Below are 6000 nucleotides of genomic sequence, written 5' to 3' on the forward strand. Positions count from 1 at the left end.
ATAGCACTTCTGTGCTGCTCAAACTTTTTTTTGGTCAGTTGTGGGGCCTGAACTCTGGGCCTGGGCACTGTCCCTCAAGCTCTTCAGCTCAAGGCTAGCACGCTACCACTTGAGCCACAGTGCCACTTCTGGTTTTTTCTGCTTATGTGGTGCTAAGGAATCAAACCCAGGGCCTCACATATGCTAGGCAAGCACTCTACAACTGAACCACTTTCCCAGCACCAACCCTCCCCCCGCCAAACTCTTACTGCACCTGAATCCTCTTCTCTATGCTTCATTTATCTTTGGTATCTCACTCTGCATAATACCTATTCATGTAGTAGGTATTCGACAAAACTTTAAATCACTGAACTAACAAAAGCGTAGGCTTCTAGGAAGTGAGTATAATCCTCCAACAAGACATAAAACCATACAATTGGACAAAAACTTATTTTAGTGGTTATGTTTAAAAGTCATAAACTGCCAGGCCCCAGTGGCTCATGTCTGTAATCTTAGTTACTCAGGAGGGCTGAGATCTGAGAATCATGGTTCAAAGCCAGCCCAAGCAGGACAGTCTGTGAGACTCTTATCTCCAATTAACCATGAGAAAACCAGAAGTGGCACTGTGGCTCAAGTGGTAGAGTGCTCGCCTTGAGCTGAAGAGCTAAGGACAGCGCCTAGGCCCAGAGTTCAAGCCCCACTACCAACCAAAACAAACAATAAAGTCATAAACTGGGGGGAGGGGATGGGAAGGCAGGGATGGTAAGGGGAAACAAAGGAGGAGGCAATAATGATAAGAAATGTACTCATTACCTTGCTCATCTAATTGTAACTCCTCTGTACAGTATTTTCACAATAAAAAAACCTTAAGGTTATAAATTAATGAAAAGGCATCTAAGTAAAAAAAGTCTTGTTTCTCTTTTTCTAACAGTTAAAATGCTTAAAACTTGTATTAAAATGCTCAACAAGCATCCTGAACCAACAATTTTGAGAAGGCGATACATGAAAGAAGGCAGTACTATGTTAATAATGGATATGGAAGGACAACATTTTCTAGAAATTGATCATGGCTAGAACATAGGCACCACTCATCAAAAAGCTCCCCAACTCCACCCATCATGATTTTTTTTTTTGGTCGATCGTGGGGCCTGAACTCTGGTCCTGGGTGTTGTTTCTCAGCTCTTCAGCTGTAGGCTAGTGCTCTACCACTTGAGCCTCAGCCTAACTTCCGGCCTTTTCTGCTTATGGGTGCTGAGGAATCAAACTGAGGGCCTCATACATTTCAAGGCAAGCACTCTACCACTGGGCCACCTTCCCAGCTCCCACCCATCATGTTTTCTGTCAGCTCTATCCAATTCCTTTTTCTTTTCCTCTCTCTCTCTTTTTTTCATTGGTCGTGGGGCCTGAACTCTGGGCCTGAACACTGTCCCTGAGCTCTTCAGCTCAAGGCTAGCACCCTACCACTTGAGCCACAGCGTCACATCTGGCTTTTTTCTGTTTATGTGGTGCTAAGGAATTGAACCCAGGGCCTCATGCATACGAGGAAAGCACTCTACCACTGAGCCAACTTCCCAGCCCACCTTTTTCTTTTATTGTCTCTGAGCTTTTTGCTGAAGGCTAGCATTCTACTATTTGAGCCACAGCTCCACTTCTGGCTTTTTTTGGTAGTTATATGGAAGTAAGAGTCTCATGATTCCCAAAGAAACTATTTGCTCTCTATCTGAAATACTGCTGACAGGAAAAGGATTCCAGGAGGGAAAAGATTTGGCACCCTCGGGGTACTTACGCACTTACTCTGAGGAATTCCTCACCTCAGCTATCCATCTCAAAGCCCCTTAAACTCATAGTATAGGAAAACAAGAAAACAAAACAGAACAGAAAAAAGAAGCAGCAGCACAAAGCTCCTTTGAAGAATAGCACTCCCATCAGCTAAATGGCCAACTAGTACATATGCAAAGTATTTTTATTTTATTTTTTGCTTGTCCTAGGGCTTGAACTGAGGGCCTGGGCTCTGTCACTGAGCTTCTCTGGGCTCAGGGTTAGCACCCTACCACTTGAGGCACAGTGCTACTTCTGCATTTTTCTGTTTATGTGGTACCGAGGAATTGAACCCAGGGCTTCATGCATGCTAGGCAAGCACTCTACCACTAGGCTACATTCCTGCCTCAGCTCCCTTTCATCTCCATATAGCAATGAAGACAGAATAAATCACTTAAAAGTTAAAAGTCAGGAAATGCTGAGCTTATTCTATCAGAGTTCTAACTACTCAGCAGTGAAAACCCTGCAAAAACTCTTTAACAAGCCAGTGCTGCCTGTTAAAGACATCAATATGTTTCCTAATCACCAACACCTAGAAATAACAGTGATAACTTCATTTTATATGTAGTGTCTTACAGTTCAGTGTTTTAACAGATGCTCTTGTTTGATCTTCACTTACTACACTGTGAGATAATTAATTCTTACTTCCATCACTGAGGTGAGGAAACTGACTCATCCAAAGCCACGTTGAGCCAGTAAGTAGCAGAACTGAAACTCAAATCTGAAACCAAACTGTATAAAGAACCTTTAGTAGTCCTCTTACTTTTAAGGTAACACAGAGGTCTATCAACAGTGTGCCTTCCTCAAATATTTCCTTCTAGATCAGTCAACATTTATTGGATTCCCACTGCTTATTAACTAATGTCCTAGGCACCACACTGAAGGATAAATACAAAACAAACAAATAAGTGATCATCTAACCTTCAAGAATATAGTCTCAGGTAGAATCATTCATCCACTCAGACATTTTTTTGGATACTTATTTTAGGCTAGATAATATGATCTTAGGTGTTGGGATCTCAGATGTGGTCTTTGCTTTCAGGGATCACAAGCTAGAGATAAAGTGGAAAACAAAATCAACAGTGAGACCACTACAATTAACTACAAACCGATATATACAGTCTCACATAAGTCATTTGGTATCTAAGGTGACATAACCTTTCCCCTACTCTTTCTGTTAAAGAGTTATTCAGCAAATGGTTATTCAGCTTTTAGCAGCTAAGTTAAGGAACTCAAAGGGTTCAGGATGAACTTTCAAAAGTGGCCTTATTTCTGCGTTCTGATGATGACCTGAAAAAGGGAAAGTTCTAGGAGTGGAAGCATTTTCCTGCAGTGGATGTTTAAATCCATTCACAGCACAATAGTGTTTCAACCTTTAACTATCTTTGGAGCACTGTCCCCACCCTATGAAGGGAAGCCTGGAATAGTTCTCCACTGTATAAGAGCTGTTTGCCTTAGAAATCTAGTAACTCTTTTCTTTTTGTACCAGTCTTGAGCTTGAACTCAAGGCCTGGGCACTGTTCCTGAGCTTTTTTGCTTAAGGCTAGTGCTCTACCTCTTGAGCCATAGCTTCACTTCCAGCTTTTTTGGTGATTAGTTGGAGGTAAGCGTCTCATAACTTTCCTGTCTGGGTTGGTTTTGAACCTCAATCCTAAAACCTCAGTCTACTGAGTAGATAGGATTACGGTTGTGAGTTACCAGGACCCAGCTCAGGTAGCTCTTTGGCCAACAAAACAAGAACCGTTTTGCCTTGATGGCACTCTATTACAAGAACTTCAATTTTTGCTGGTTAGAGATAGTCTCAAGCAAGGATGTGTCTGCCCAAACTGGCTTTGAACTGAGATTCTCAGTATCCTGAGTATCTATTATTATAGTCACGAGCTACTGATGTCCAGCTAAGACAAAGACCTTTACATTATTTTCTGGCTTTGAAATAACATAGTTTGCAGTGCAGAGACAGGCATTCTCTCCGCAGGCAGAAAAGAGAGTGACTTTTGAAAATAGAGCTCTGTTGTGGTTAATTTTCCTTCCAGACCATTTGTTAAAAAGCTTTGACTGGCAATTCTTGGCCAGAAAGGGACTGTTCATTGCTTTCCAATTCACTGTTTATTTTAACCACTACCTAATCTTAATAACACTGTTAGGTATAAAATAGTCCATAATAATGAAGCTCTAGATCTTCAGAGATTGTATGTACAATTGAAGGATATGCTTCTCAGAGTTTGGTGTTGCTTTCTGTAAATTTGGAGAGGGCATACCAACAATATATTTATACATAAACCAATTAGAGTGCTGGCCAAGGACATTAACTTTCTAAAACTGAAACTTCCTAAATCCAAGCTCTGCATCATCACTCTAACAAAGCTAGAGTCCCATAAAAAAAGCAAATGGCCCATCTCTAGATGGGTGTCTAGTTAAGACTATTTTTGAAGTCATATGCAGAAAACTACAAACACTTACTGTACTGGTCACTGTAATGACTCACCGGCAGATTTCTCTGTCAAAGATTCAAAGCCCTAAGTCAGATGATCCCAACTCAGAAGGAATCCCATTTTAATTTAGAATGCTTCGTTCATTCACTAATGAGGCTACATCTCACCACGATGGTAGTTATCATGGTTCTAGGCTCTCTAATTAAGTGCATCTATTTTAAGTCCTTTACCAGTAAGGCTGATCTGAATCTAACCTTATTCATCTCTCTTGCTGAACAACATTAACATTTACTTCAGATTTAGTGGCTGCCAGTGGGACCTGGTGTTTTAAAGCACCGTTAATTATCCATCCAGTGCAAGCAGTTTTTCAATATGGAACTGGGGGAAGTGGGAGGGGAGGGAGAACAAAGGGAGAAGAGAATGGTAGAGGGAATTGTGAAACACAAAGATTGCCCTGTCTTTATTCCAGAGATCTATTTTTTGCTTTACAACATATAGATTAAAAAATAGCATTGAGCTCTAGATCTATTATTACTATTATTATTACATACTCCATTTTTCTTTCCCTGGACTGACAAAACATTTCTTTTTTTAATGATAAAATTAATTTTATTCAATGTCAAATCTGACAACAGGACAATGTGATAATCATATAAAATTGTATAACGTACCAATGGAAAACATACATGGGACATTTATAGATGGGACATTGTTGGTGAAACAAAACAGAGCAAGTCATATTTAGGTCATACTTCCATGCTATTTAATAACTAATTGCTATACTAGGCTGGAGAAAAAGCATATAAAATGCTTTAAAACTTTCCTTTGGTTAAAATACATTTATTTATTACAAAACCACATATAAAATAACTGGCATTTTTCTTTTATCAGTGTCAACATAATAAAAAAATTGGTAAACCATGTACTGGTCCCCAAAAATTTTTGGCACTTAACATCTGTAAGTTACTAATCTGATTTTTTAAAGTATGTTTTACTTATATAAACAAAATAGGAAGTAATAAGACTATATGACTATATAAAATGTCTATAAAATGTCTCAAGACTTAAGAGACATTTAATTGTGGCTCTCTAATTTTTAGGAAAAGAGCATCAAAGAAAAGCAAAACCTAAAATTCAGCCAAAAGATTCTTTGACTTTAATACCTCCTGTAACTTATTTCATGGAACTCTTCAGAACAACAAAACAGACCAATGTCTCCCATAATATATATTTTTTTCATCTGGAATGTCATCAGATATCATAAATGTACCAAGCCAAGAATAGTACTTTTTTTTTTTTTTGGGTCCGGTCGTGGGTCTTGAACTCTGGGCCTGGGCACTGTCCCTCAGCTCTTCAGCTCAAGGCTAGCGCTCTACCACTTGAGCCACAGCACCACTTCCGCCTTTTTTCTTTTTGCTTATGTGGTGCTGAGGAATCGAACCCAGGGCCTCATGCATGCAAGGCAAGCACTCAACCACCGAGCCACCTTCCCAGCTCAAGAATAGTACTTTTAAGCTGACTTGGGCAACATGAACAAGGAACTCACCCAGAGCCTGCTGAAGGCCAATTAAAAAGCATTTCAGTATGAAAGGATACCTGAGGGGCTGGGAAGGTGGCTCAGTGGTAGAGCGCTTGCCTTGCATGCTCGAGGCCCTGGGTTCGATTCCTCAGTACCACATAAGCAAAAAGAAAAAAGCCGGAAGTGGCGCTGTGGCTCAAGTGGTAGAGCGCTAGCCTTGAGCTGAAGAGCTGAGGGACAGCGCCCAGGCCC

General features: G+C 40.4%; 1 protein-coding gene across 3 annotated transcripts in view; it reads right to left on the bottom strand.

Moving 5' to 3' along the window:
* Phf12 (PHD finger protein 12) overlaps nucleotides 1-6000 on the bottom strand; it is a 50217-nt gene that overhangs the window by 27909 nt on the left and 16308 nt on the right. The window lies entirely within an intron of this gene.

This window comes from Dipodomys ordii, unplaced genomic scaffold (genome assembly GCF_000151885.1).
Source record: "Dipodomys ordii isolate 6190 unplaced genomic scaffold, Dord_2.0 Scaffold31, whole genome shotgun sequence".
Taxonomy (NCBI): domain Eukaryota; kingdom Metazoa; phylum Chordata; class Mammalia; order Rodentia; family Heteromyidae; genus Dipodomys; species Dipodomys ordii.